General features: G+C 39.6%; 1 protein-coding gene across 1 annotated transcript in view; it reads left to right on the top strand.

Moving 5' to 3' along the window:
- Tnni3k (TNNI3 interacting kinase) overlaps positions 1 to 14,356 on the top strand; it is a 253,119-nt gene that overhangs the window by 103,144 nt on the left and 135,619 nt on the right. The window lies entirely within an intron of this gene.

Below are 14,356 nucleotides of genomic sequence, written 5' to 3'. Positions count from 1 at the left end.
CTGCCATTGTCTCACAGAGATACAAAGCTGGGTAACTGCCTCTCTGGAACTATGTAAATCTATGGAAAATTCTAGTACTGTGTGTAGAATACAGCTCTTGATAATGTTTCCATCAAGGGCAGGCTGTTGTTTACAGAAGATGATTTCATGCTTTGCTGATATAACACATACTCTAGTCTGCCCATCAGACAGAAACTCAACACCTGTGGTTATCTATCGTACTTGAGACTTAATGATAGTTAACAAATATGCTACAGATTTACGTACTTAATACATTCACTATACTTTCTACTATTATTTTATAATTTTCTCATTTGGTTTATAAAACTAACTACTGTAAAAGAATACAGCATGCCATGCTGTCAGTGCCTCTTGTGTCTTGTGCCACCTGAATCTCTTGGTTGCATCATCAAAGACGCATACATGGTCTAACAAATCTCATCTAGATTTGTGCATGTGTACACACTGAGAGAAAAATCTCCTGCACACATTGGCAGCAAGTGCCTGCTGTTAAAGAAAGCATGTGACTGGGGTTCTCAGGGTAATGGTTAGGTCAGCGGGTCACCTCAGGTACTATGTAGGATGTCTTCCTGTCTCATAAAAAGCCGGAGATTAGATGATCTTAGCTGACATGGTCTTTTGTGCTGCCATTTTATTATTTATGTATATCCAGCCTAACCACAGCAGGATACTCACCTAGTTTCCATGCAAAAGGTTTTCATGTTGAATCAATCCTGATCCAAATATAGAATCAAAGTTCTCCACACAACCAGGACCCCATGTTTGTCTTAAACAGTAAAAACTTTCTCTGAGTAAAGTCTTATACCAATGCCAGTGGGCAAAGTAGAGCAGTTTTGTCTGAAAACTGAATGTAGGTATGGAAAACTCATTTCCCACTGCTGAAGAGTGAGGCCCAAGGCTACTTTTGTGGAAACCCCAGTCTGCTGTACAGACAAGCAATCACTGCTCTAGTCTACAACAATAACTCCCACTTCTTGATTGTGAATCATATAAATTCCTGTCATCTAAAACATTTAATCATTAAGGAATTATTTTACTTATTCACTTAATCAACAACTACACGGGTGTTCACCGTTCTTACAGCATGTTACATTTGGTGCATTTCTATATGCAAAAATGAAACTTATACACTCCCTATTCTCCAACTTCCCAGGAGATTTCACATCATAACAGAGAAGAAAACCGCCTATCCAAATATATTTTAAGCAAGTTAAATATACTTAACAGCTAGTTCTATAAAAAAGTAAGTAGTGAAATTTTCTATAAAATTCCAGAAAAAAAATGTTAAATCAGTCCAGAGAAGTTTAGAGGCAGCACCAAGGATGAAGTCACTCAGTCCCTATGCATGAACAAATTTGAAGGGACATCCCAAGGGTAGAAAGAGAGAAATTCAATAGAAAAAGTTAAAGACCCCCCCCCACACACAGACACACACAGATACACAGACACAGACACAGACACAGACACACACACACACACACACATACACGTGTATATTCCATTTTAGTGTACAAAATAAATAAAGCTATATATGTTTATGAAGTCTGAGGCTGAACATTGGGAAAGAAGTACAGAGAAGTGGAACAAGAAGAGGTGAATCAGAGCATGCTGGACAAGGAAGTTTGGTTAGATGCTCTTCTGTAAGCAAGAAGGTACCCTGGGGGCCTGCCCAGGGTATGTATGTGCTATCACAAACCAGAGGTCATCTTATGGAAAGACTAACCTATGTTTAGATTCTCAACAAGGACCTAGTCAAGAGCCTGATGAGAGAGCAACTGTAGAATCTAGGCAAGAAGTTAATTAGAAACAGATTAGCAGTAATGAGAAGCGCCAGGAAAGACAAAGACTTGAGAGACAGGTGAGAGAAAACAATTTAAGTAGAGTTGGTAGACTCTAATATTGGAAGTAAATAATATTGGGAGTTACTTACAGTCTCTTGATCATAAACTAAAAGCCACATCTTCACTGTTATTAGGTTTTTTTTTCCTTTGACTTTTCAAGACATTTAGACCAATAAACATATTTATTAATTGAGCTTTAGTAACAAAGTTTAGGAAAAATATTTCAATGTCAAGCTATCCCAGAAAGAACTGGGGACTTTGTGTATGGAGATAATCCCTTTCCATTCCCGGCATCTTGTGTGGAGCTGGAGCAGAAGGGATGGCTGCCAGTTTTCTCTAGCTGTGCGTCTTCCTTCCCAGTACACATGCTATCATCTTGTTGATAAGTGTAAATTGTTACCATCAGTTACTCAGCAGCATTGTTTATTTTACCTGAGTATAATCAAACCAATGAGCTTCTGTTTTCCAAAACCCTTCAAATTTTTGAAGCAGGTGTAGACACCTACCTAGATTTGCAAACTCTTCTCTGCTCATCTTCAACCTAGTAGCAACCTTAAAATTTTTACTCATAGTTCTCCAGACATCGCATTGTACATGTCTCAAAGGCATGTGCTTCCTACACCATGGGGGACTTACTACTATTTATTTACATAAATAATAGATCATATACTAAGGAAGCAACTCTCTACTTTAGGTAGGACTTGACTATAACAGTAACTTTAATTCACCTGAAGTAATTGTTACTTCTGAGGCTGATTGTTGCCACTGTCTGTTAACCTAGGCCTAGTCCTGGAAGCTTCTAACCTCCATACCATCTAATCTAGGTGTAGAATGTTTCTAGCCTCTGAGACTCACCCTTTTTTTTGTTCTTTCTGGTCTCTTCCTGGCTCATCAATTCAGCTGTTCTGGATTAAAACCCCTCTTCAAAGTGACAGATCCAATCTGACTTCTCTCAATTTCTCCTGAATTGCTCTGCATAGCCTCAAACTAATTCTGGCAATCTGTTATAATCTCCTGGTTCCATCTCATTTTCTGGATTGTTCTGCCTTCACCCGTGTCCAGCTCGTTCTACCTCTCCCTGTATGCCTCTCTCTTCTCATAAAAGTTAGGAAAATCCTAATCTGTCAATTTTTTTCTCCTATTCATCACTTTGTCTGCCACTCAATTAGATATCACTTTCAAATATGGGTGCTTACTTCTACAAACCATCTTCACATTCATTGTTTGTGATTAAAGGTATGTACTAAGAATACATCTGTATTCCAGTTTGAGGGATTAAAGGTGTGTACTAAGTGCTGAACCACACCAAAACAAACAGATTTCATTTTTTTTTCAGGAAATAACATAATCTTGGGGGTCACAGTGTGATCAAATATCCTCCAACACATGACTGAGGACCATAATGGCTCTGAAGTAGCTTTTGAGAGAATTCAAGCAAGTAAAAGATGACAGTGCAGTGGAAAGCTGAAAATATAGGCCTAGATCTTTTCTTAGAACACACACTTTGCATTTCCTCAGTACTCAGGAAGTCTCCCTGGAGCAAATAGAGGGATTTCAGACACCATTTGCCTTTGGATTGATATAATTGTTGGTTGCTTATGGTTTTATAACAGTGAGTTTAACCCCACTGCTCCAAATATGACAGGGCTTCAGGGTTAGAGAGCCTGCTCTCTTTTCTCATCTGCTGAGATCAGAACCTTGTATCCATGTGTGAAAATTGCTCAATCAATGTAGTTTTAGAGAAGTTCTCAGGGTATTTGTAAGTATGCCATTGTAGAAAAAAAGGGAGAGTGGGTAGTTTATATAATCATGGCTACTTCTGGGTAAAGTGTTGTGGAATTTCTGAATGCCTTTCATAATTGTCATGAAAGAGGCTATTGGAGATGGCTGATCAACCTGCAGACAGAGAACACTTCTATATTGGGGATGGAGGTTTGTTAGTTCAGCAAAAATTAAGACAAGCTTATTTTTCCTTTGGCAAGAAAGATTTAAGATTTCTCTGTGGTTTTTGTTATATATAACCTGAACATTAATTTCAGTGTTCAATATATACTAAAGGAAAAAGTCATCTGCAGTGAATGGGAGGGTTCTGCTAATCACCTCCATTATGCAGAGAACAAACTGGGTGAAGAGACCAATCTAGAGTCAGATTCTTGCCACAATCTGCACACTGCATTTTAATGGAACATAAAGTCCTTTCAGAGACAGAGAGGGAAGGTTTTGATGATGGTGATACTTGTCACGATTAGCTTTAATTATCAACTGACACCACTTGAAATCAACTGGGAAGAATCTTAATGAGGGATTGTCTACATTCTTTGGCCTGTGGGTACATCTCTGGGGATTGTCTTTGTTAATTGGTATGGGAAGATCCAGGCCACTGTGGGTTGCCCATAGAGTTTAAATATTTTTAAACTATTCACAGTCTTATTCAGGAATGCTCTAATTTCTTAAGGAATGACTTAGACCCAAATTACATATTTATTTCATGAAGTTGATACTTAAGGTCACAGTTATAGCTAAAGGCTTTAAAACTTTGTGCTAACTGGTGTCTATTCTCTTAGACAAGCATACTACTAAATTGTTAGAAAACTGTGACATCATTGCAAATGGATGTTCTTCTCACCTGATGAGTCTACTGTAACATTTTACAACATCATACATACATACATACATACATACATACATACATACATACATACATACACACACATTTTATATACTACCAAGTACTACATGGATATGTATCTTTTTCTAAATACCTTATTTATTCCCTTATATAGGAGTAGATTATAAAAATACTCTTAGGTCCAGTGTGGTGGTGAGTGCCTGTAATCTCAGATCCTGGTAGGATTTACAGGATTATAAATTAGAGATCTGGGTTGTATAGTTTGAGACCAGCTTTGGCTGCATATTGTGATCTGTCTCAAGTGAAGCAGAATAAAGCAAAACAAACCCTTCCTGTCATGTTCACACAAATATTTCTTTTTATAAAATAAAACTAAGTAGTCTGTAGTATAATTCTGAGAAGGACTCTGCTGGAATTTTGAGAGCCATCTTCTCCCACTAAATATAAAAGAAAATAATTACAGATAATTTAAAAACAGAAAAATTTTTGGTGATGAGTGACAGATAATTTAAAAAGACAAGCCTGATAAGGACTAAATGGATTTTAATTCTGAAGGTGACATTTAAATAAATTAGTGAAGATTTTAGAAAATAACAAAGAAAAATGGAGAAAATTTTAATAGTTGTTTTTAACTTGACATGTGCACTTGCCTTTCAACTGAGAATAAAATACCAAACTTAAATTAAAAACACAACAGCCAAACAAAGTAATTTATTGCTTTTATAATTATTCATCAGGCATGGTCCCTGTTCACAGGGATGGAGTCTACCTGACTGTTTGTTACTACTACACACGGTGGTGATATACAAGGATCTTAGCAATCACTGGAGAATACTGTCTTGAGTACTCTAATGCCCATGGGCAGTCCAAACAAATGATTAAGGTAACAACTGAAGACCCAGAAACCTGTGGACACTTGTGAAATCATCAGCTCTGATTTCATGTCTGTCTAGTTTAAATTCATCATCACAAGACAGCCTTTAAGATTTTCTTTTTCTAAATTTTTATTGGTTATTTTATTTATTTACATTTCAAATATTATCCCCTTCTTGGTTTCATCTCCACAAACCCCCATCCCATTCCCCCTCCTCTTGCTTCTATGAGGGTGCTCCCCACTCACCCACCCACTCCCACCTCACTGCCTTAGCATTCTACTGTGCTGGGGCATCAAGCCTTCACAGGACCAAGAGCCTCCCCTCCCATTGATGCCAAATAAGGCAATCCTCTGCTTCATATGCAGCTGGAGCCATGGGTCCCTCCATGTGTACTCTTTGGTTGGTGATTTAGTCTTTGGGAGCTCTGGGAGTCAGGTTGGTTGATATTATTGTTCTTCCTATGGGGTTGCAAACCCCTTCAGCTCCTTCAGTTCTTCCCCAACTCCTCCATTGGAGTCCCTGTGCTCAGTCCAATGGTTGCCTAAGAGCATCTGCATCGATATTGGTCAGGCTCAGGAGACAGGCTCATGTCAGCAAGCACTTTTTGGCATCAGCAACAGTGTCTGGGTTTGGTGTCTGCATATGGGATGGATTCCCAGGTGGAGCAGTCTCTGGGTGGCCTTTCCTTCAGTCTATGCTCCACAATTTGTCCCTGTATTTCTTTTAGACAGGAGCAATTCTGGGTTAATATTTTTGAGATGGGTGGGTGGCATTTTTTTCTAATCCTTTCCATCTCTGAAATGTATATCAAATGCTTGTTGAATGCTTGAAATCATTTGTGGCTTATGCTATGTCATCGGTACATGTGAGGATGATAAGCTTTAGGACTTCTCTAGCATGGTTTAGCACATTTCTGATCGTGACTATCATATGAGTTCCCATATCTAAGGCCGATTTACAGATCTCAGTCACAGGTGACTGATTCTGAAAGACTCAGGCCACGCTTGAAGCTCTGCAGCTTTCATCGAGGCTCGTTTCAATGATCACACCAATGCTGCAGAATGTGGCTTTGGACACTATTGTGATAAATAAAATATGGTTATTTGTTGATCCCATTAAGAATTAGTGCAAAAAAAAGAAAAAGAACTAATGCAGAAGTCATAGATGCATAGGGCCCTGGTATATGGCACAGAGAATAGGTCCCAAGACTCATCAGTTTCTAAGGAAGGTCTGTAGCCTATGGACTCTTAGGCATACTCTCTAGGGATAGTAGAAATTTCCAAGGATTATATATTCTTCACAGACAGCTAAAACAGAGGAAAGGTTTCCATGTCAGACATTTGCAGTGAATAATTCATAGATGTATTCAAAGTCACAGACCCTAGGATAATGCAATATTTGATGATGATTGAATATATCTCATCCCAAATGCCTAGAGCAGAAGTGTTTTAGGTGTCTTATACTCCAGAATTTGGAACATTGAAAGACAGTTTACCAGTTGAGGAGCCTTACCCTGGAAATCTAAGCGGAAAAGTGTTCAAACTAACATTTGTAAAAGTCACAGCGTTCAAAGCTTAGGGATTTGGAGTATTTGGGATTTCAGATTTCCGGCTTACGGATGCTCAGTGTGCAGTGGATCCATTTTCGTAAAGGTGTATGTATATGATCACATATGTATTATGTATCAATTCACAGGTAAACAAACATATATAGTCCTGGGTTTCTGTGATGATTCAAGTGCCTAAAAGCTGATTCTCCATTTCCTGCAATTGTCATAATGTCGTTTGTTTTTATGGTTGAACGAAATTCCATTGCCTATAAGTAACATACTTTTCTTTATCCATTCATCTTGAAGTTCAGTTGTTAGTTAGGTTCAAAATATAAAAATGTCTTGGAGAAAGTGGGTATATATGTCCCTGAACCAGAACCTGGTCCAAATACATCACTGGTTGTGTGCAAGACTGTGAGTTTCACCGTTCAGCTAAAGCACTCGGTTGCACACTTTGGTAGCCCACACCAGTCAAAACATACGCACACCCCTTTTATCTTTAAGAAAGAAAATTTAAACACAGGCTATGACTCTAGCACTCAGAGAGCTTCACTGTGTCACCCTACACCAGCATCAGAAGGACACCTCAACAATTGTGTGTGACAAGTTACTCTATCCTCCGTGTGAACCTGCTCAGGTGTCGATGTCTGGCCTCCACTCAGACATGCATTTCTGACTTGGAAGTCTGTCCCTTTGTCCACGGCTCCCATAACTTGTAGAAGAAATCATTTTCTTCTCACTCTTCAGTTCCTGTCTATTATCTAAACAGAAAGTCTCCACCCACCTCATCTTGACTTTCTCTGTGTGGATACTCCAGCCTCTCCACAGTCCTTACTGCCCAGTTTCCAGAAGCTGATTCTGTCATAATCACCCTCAGCAGACTTAAGCATCCCCAACTGGAAACAACTGTGCAGCCGGATTCCCTGTTTTCCTTCTCGGGTGCCATAAGGCCATGAGGCCTGAGTAGTTAGTTCTCTGTGCATCCACAGAAATAGCTAATATCCTCTGAGAGACACTTAGAATCTCTCCTCTCTTACCTGCTAGAAAGACTCATTTAATTCCCACTGCATTCACTGGTCCTAAAAATAGTTGTCTTATGCAATGCCTCATTAAGTAACTTCCCTTCGACATTAAACTCTGTCATATCTGAGGGGCCAGGTGTTGTAGAACAGACCTGTCCCGGGCGATCCCACGTGTATCATCAGAACCTTCAGCTCTGCCATCCCACATTTGAAGGTGGGTTCTAAGCCATGTGCGATTCCTGTGTTTTTAACTGAGCACGGAAAGTTCCAAGCAGTTCTGTAATGCGAAGTCCATGTTCAGTGTTGGTCTTCTTAAGGGATTTGTTTTTGTCCTTTTTCTTAACACAGCACAGCTACCCCTGAGATGATCACGACCCAGCCAGGGCAGCACGCTGTTCTCCTGGCTTGGAACTCTCCTTCCTTCCCTCACCCAGGAGCTGAATGTGGAGAGGCAGGAAGGGTGCCTCTCTATGCCAGTGCTTCCCCGAGGCTCCTGCAGAGCTCACTGACCTCTAATTTGCTAGTGCTCCTGGTTCCCTACTTGGCTGTCTTCCATTCTCCAGAGTCCCTGCCTGTATAAAGGAGGCTTTTGAAAATGTCAACAAAAGCTTCTCTCTGCCTGGCCTCATTTCTCTCCGCTCTGGTTTCTAGGAGACTCGGCAGATACCCCCTCGGTGCCTTGTCGATTTCCTGAGCAGCTAACCTTTCCGTAATGATATTAATGCTGCCGCTGGCATCTCTGCCTTTCCCACTCCTTCGTTTCCAACCCCAGATTGCTGAAATGCATTAATGTTGGGTTCTTACAATTCTGAAGTTTCAGTACAACGTGTGAAAGGACCCAGAGTCAGAAATAATCATTAAAAGCAGGGATTATGCTTGATAAATGGATAATTCTCTCCTACCGGTTATATTTCTATCAGCTACTATAGTGTGAATTTGACACAGTAAAACATACAGTATATTGATAGCACTTTAAACACTTTCTATTTATAAATCCTCCATCAGCCTGGGGGAAAAGCCCCTTACCAGGCCTGTGAACTGTCTTTGCCTTTAGCTATAGTTGATCATGTGTGGTGGTCTGCTTGCTGTGAGTACCATGCTCTTGAAAGTCCAGAGGACAGGGGAGCTGAGAGCCCAGGTGTTGAAGCCAGTCAGTACACATGTGAATAATCTCCCCTCCTGTAATCTTCTCTAACCTGTTACAATGGAACTTTCCTTAGCAAGAACTTTCAGGGAACAATTATACCTGACTTCTTGGATTTAAATGAGAGACTACATTAGCAATCATCACCTTTCTGAAAGAATATTTTACTGTTTAATAAGGTTGTTAAAATTACTGTACTTAACATTTTGTACAAGAGGGCTGTGCATGCTACACAGTAAGTGTAGACATCAGAGTAGAATCTACAGGAGTCTATTTTCTCTTTCTACCATGTGTGTCCTGAGAATCAAACTTAGGTCATTTGGCTTGGTGGCAAACACACAAACCCACTGAGCCATCTCTCCAGTATGACTTAATATTCTCCAGTGTCATGTGTGCTTCCGCTGGTCTGTCATTTTGATAGTATTCCTTTGTGTTTGCTTACCATGCTTTAGATGAATGAACTCTTACATAAGACTCTGGGGAATGGCTGGATTGCATATAGAGCTTTTCTGCGAAGAATGGGGAAAGGTTCCAGACACATCCTGCCTTCACAGAGATCTGCGATACCCTTGTACATCAAGCAACCATCAGCAATCTCATTGCATAGACTCCTGTCTGGGGCAGAATTTGAGTTACACGTGACCAGGCTCCTCCTCAGTGATTCAACACAGGGCTCATCCACCCAAAGATGGGGATGCTTCTTTTGTCCTTACTCAGCAGATGAGTGACAAACCTCATGACACAAAGGGGTCATCAGAAGTACATCCAGGCAGTCAGAAAGTCTAAGCTGTGTTTTCACGGAGACTATGTGGGGCGTCCATGTCCTTATGCAGATTTCCCCTCGAAATTTGTACAGCAGTACAGCTCTACAGCTCTACAAATACCCAGATTAATGTTAAGATGATTATTCTGTCATTGTTTAATAGTGACAGGAAAGAATAATTCCACCCAGTCACAGCTTCTTGGTTCCTGAGAGACAGCTAACTTTGTGCTTCCTCCCTGCCTGCTTCGCCATTGCTACGTCACTTCGTCTCTCTCTGATTCAAGTTCTTCACGAGCAAAATGTAGAGACCGTAAAGGATATTTGTTGTGATGAGCAGTAGAGTCAGATCACAAATACACTGGAGAAAGTTACCACAAAAGAACCTGCTTTTAATTGTCAATTCCAACTCTGAAGAAAGATCTCATCTCAAAGAGATGAGAGATAGTTGACTGTGGAACCAAGCCTAGGAACACAGATTTTTGAGCTCTCCAATTCCATGTTCCGAAGTTGTAACAGATTCATGACATTTTTATAGTAACAAGACAAACTCATAAATCATGATATTTTTTAAGGCATTGGTGGAGGCAGAGGTCTAGCCACTTACAACCAAAGGGAGAAGTCTCTACCATTAGCCTCAGGTGTTAGAACATCCTGGCCTCCCATTAGTGGAAACTAGATCTGCCTGTATCTTCCTAAATGTGTTTTACCTTACCGTCAGGAATTTCATGAGTTCCCTCTCCAATGGGGATAGAAATCCTATGTCTCAATTCTTAGAGTAGCAGACGGCTTTCATTAGTCCATTCAGAGCAAAGGGTCAGGGATCTTGGATGACCTCTTTCTTTGAGATTGGAACCCATTTTAATAGACTTCTGCTGTCTGTGGTCACAGGAAGGTTTGGCCTCTGGAGGTCTCCTGACTCACTATGGCTTTTGAAGGAAACTAATGATCACAGACATTTTCTGATGCTCCCACTTTCTTTAATTTCTCTTTTCTCACTTCATACAAAGAATAAGAATGATATACTGAACCTCCTGTTGGGATGTGGGTGGCCTTGAGGGCAGACATTTCCCACTGAACCCTTATTAACCTTGATAAAGTTTCTTTTGTATCCCGAATATGAGGCTAATGAGCTGTTAATTGCCAAACTTCTTCAGCTCAGCAGCACCAGAGAGAAAAACTATGAATTTCCTTTGTACTTTCAAGTCTTTGTCTCTCCTGCTTTGCTACATCTCCAGCATCCCTCTGCAAACATGCTAGGCATAGATCTCACCTTAGGCTATGTGTGTGCTTCTGGCTGATTCTTGTCTACCCCTAGTGCCTTCTCCAGGCATCCCTCCCACAGGCAACCACATCTCTCATGCAGATGCTGACCTTAGTCTGCTAAAATAACTCTGGACTCCAGTGCTTTCCCTATTGTACAAGAGGTTCTCAATCAGGGTATGTACTGTGCAGATTGTACAACTTTATCTCCAATGCCTTAGACATTCATTCAATATCTGTCAAATGCAGGAAGAAATTAATTATTAAAAAAAACCCAAGGGCTATAAGAATAATATCCATTGTTGTGTCTGTGCCCCAGACATCAAATTCAGTGCTGTTCATATCCAACCTAGTTAAATATTCCTAATTTTGAGGAGTCTTCTAAACAGAAAATGGCTGAAAGGCTTTGGGAGATTAACAAAATTACTGAGACAATAAACCTTGTGACACACTAACGTGTTATCCATGTTGTATAGTCAGACACTCCAAAACACAGCTATAAATTGATATTTCTTCCCAATTAACCAAAACAACCATGGCAGAATAACAGTACAATATACCCAACAGCTTACCTCACCACATGGGCCTTACATTGGAGGATTTGGCACAGGCACGAGAATGTAATTCTCACCCAATATAAACGTGGTATTTCATGATTTGAAAGTTTCTTTGTTAGTTAGTTTGTTTCTGAATTACTATTTCTATTGCTTAAATCATTAGTCTGAAGGTTTTTGTGTTATGGATAGTTGCATGTTTATTAGTCACTAAACTATCTCCCCTCAAAATAAAATAATAATGTTGAATAAAGAAAACAGGAAAAAGTGAGAAACAAAATAATAATTAGTTCCAGTGATCTGATTTCTGATTTCCTCAGGCAAAAAGTTAGTCGAACAAACTTATTGTGGAGTACAGCTATTGCTCAAGGCTGTCTGTTAATTCGTAAGCCAAAACAAGACCCTGAAACCCTAGTGATTTTCAGTCAGTGCTGACCGTGTAGACTTGAGCCAGCACTAGCTTTTTCTAAGTCAATTGATTTTTCTTCTCATAGGCAACATATTTATTCCCTAACCTGAAGCATTTCCATGCCTGACTGGAATATTTTTGCATGCAATTAATGTTTTCATTTGACTTTCAATGAGGTCCCAAAACAGTTTGGCTTGTCACAGTCAAATTATTTAAATATTCCTGTGAAAAGAGTGTGGGAACCCAAATCAGATTCGTGGAACCTGCGGAAACAGTGGCAGGGCTCCCTGCACTTGTTATGTTCTTATGTCTAAATTCATCATTTGAGAATGTTTGTGATTCTCAGTTTCCTAAGCAAAGGGATTATTGAATGTCTTTAATGGTAAAGTTTTAATTTTTTTTCCTGACTCAGGAGCAACTCTCCAAGAAATATTTTTGTTTCCTCATAAGATATGCCTGTTGTTTCAACAGCACAAGTGTATGATACCTTCTGCTCACAGGGATAAAGGTGTTCATTTCTCAGTCATTCTTTACTCTTCCTAATTATTGATCAGAATTATCTAAATTATAGACATAAGTATGGCCACAATTCTATGACTAAGTTCTACTTCAGACATATGATACTAATTACCAAGAAGAAGGTACATAGTATATACATAGATAGATAGAAATATAGATACATACAGAAGTACATATGCACATACATGCACTCATATACAAATACATGCATGTGCATATGTTTGTTAACGTCTTGTAAAATAAAGCCTTGACAACACATGCTAAGCGAGAACTCAGGCACTGTGCTGAGCACATAGCCCCAATACAGCTTGAGAAGCTGCAGATTAGCCTATAGTGAATAAGATTAATGGTTTGCTGGGACTGAAGGCTGAGAACCGGATGAATTGGAAGAGGGTCAAGGAATCTATCTGGGCTGGAAATGGTGCTATCTGTCTTGAGACTAGAATTCTAATGGTTTCACAAATTCATCAAATAGCCTTTAAATATATGGAGTTCCCCCTTTTAAAATGAGTAAAAGATAGATTGTCTAATGTAGGTATACAATACAGAAGAGCAAACATTGTAAAATGAGATATACAAAGTTACGGGACTCAACTGTCCCAATCAAGAACAAAAAAAATACTTGACCTTCACATTATGTTAAGAATGAGGAAGAGTCATTTGACAATCTCACTATGGATATCAAAATGAATTCCAGCTAAAGAAGGATAAACATAGCTGACTGAAGGAACAAAGTTTCCCTCAAGTGCTGTCCATGAATGTAAACTTATAGAACACACTCAGGTAGTTGTTTAATAACGAGAGTGTTAGGTCAAGACTGTGGACAGAGACAGGAAGGGAGAGTGAGCACTTCCTTGAGAAATGCATTTGCCCTATGTCCACTCTCACAGGCTCTGATGTATGTCAATAGGTAGTGCCAGCTTCTGATGATTGTCCAATATATACACTGACCAGCAAAAATGCATAAAGTGTCTATGTCCCACAATACAGACCGATGGGAAAGACATGTGACCTCATAACTGTTACTACCTAATATATATAACATTTGAGAAGAAAAAGATGAGGTGTCCACAGAGCATTTCACTCAATAAGTGTGTGCTGTTCAGTGTGCTGCTTTAAAATGCCAAAGAGACTTTCCTTGTTAAACTGATGAGAGAAGATATCTGCAAGTTCTAACAAAAACTGATACAACAAATAGTTTATAATCTAGACCTTAGAAGTGAGAACAAATAGACAATATAACTCAGGTCCAGGAAACACCTCAGAAAGTGAAAAGGTGTGCATCAAATAATCATCGTGGAGAATACTTCCATCTCCACCCTGGTCTAAGGTCTGTTAAACCCAAATTAGGAAATTTTGATGGGGCAATTCAAAACTAGCTCACAGAAGAAAATTAGCTACAAAAGAAACACAATGGAGGCTAGGGAGATGCTGGTTCAGTGGGGAAAGTGCTTGCTGTGAATGCCTGAGGACCTGAGTTCAATCCCTAGGTCCCATGTAAAAGAGATGGATATGGATAAACACATGTATTCCCATGGCTGGAAAGACAGAAAAGTACATCCATGAGGCTCTCTGGTCAGCTAGGATGGTCAACTTGGTGAGTTCAATGTTCAATGACCTCAAAACAATCAAACAAAATGTTGACATAGCTCCTGAGGAACTCGGGATTGTAGAGAAATATGTCTGTTTCTTCTGTATTTAATCAGAACATACCATGCGCCAGAGCCTCTGTTGCCTCAGAAGATTCTGGGGATGCAAAACAGGTTTTGT

Source organism: Grammomys surdaster, unplaced genomic scaffold, assembly GCF_004785775.1.
Source record: "Grammomys surdaster isolate TR1022 unplaced genomic scaffold, NIH_TR_1.0 125996, whole genome shotgun sequence".
Taxonomy (NCBI): domain Eukaryota; kingdom Metazoa; phylum Chordata; class Mammalia; order Rodentia; family Muridae; genus Grammomys; species Grammomys surdaster.
Note: the sequence above shows the minus strand (reverse complement) of the source record. Positions and strands in the feature narration are given on the sequence as shown.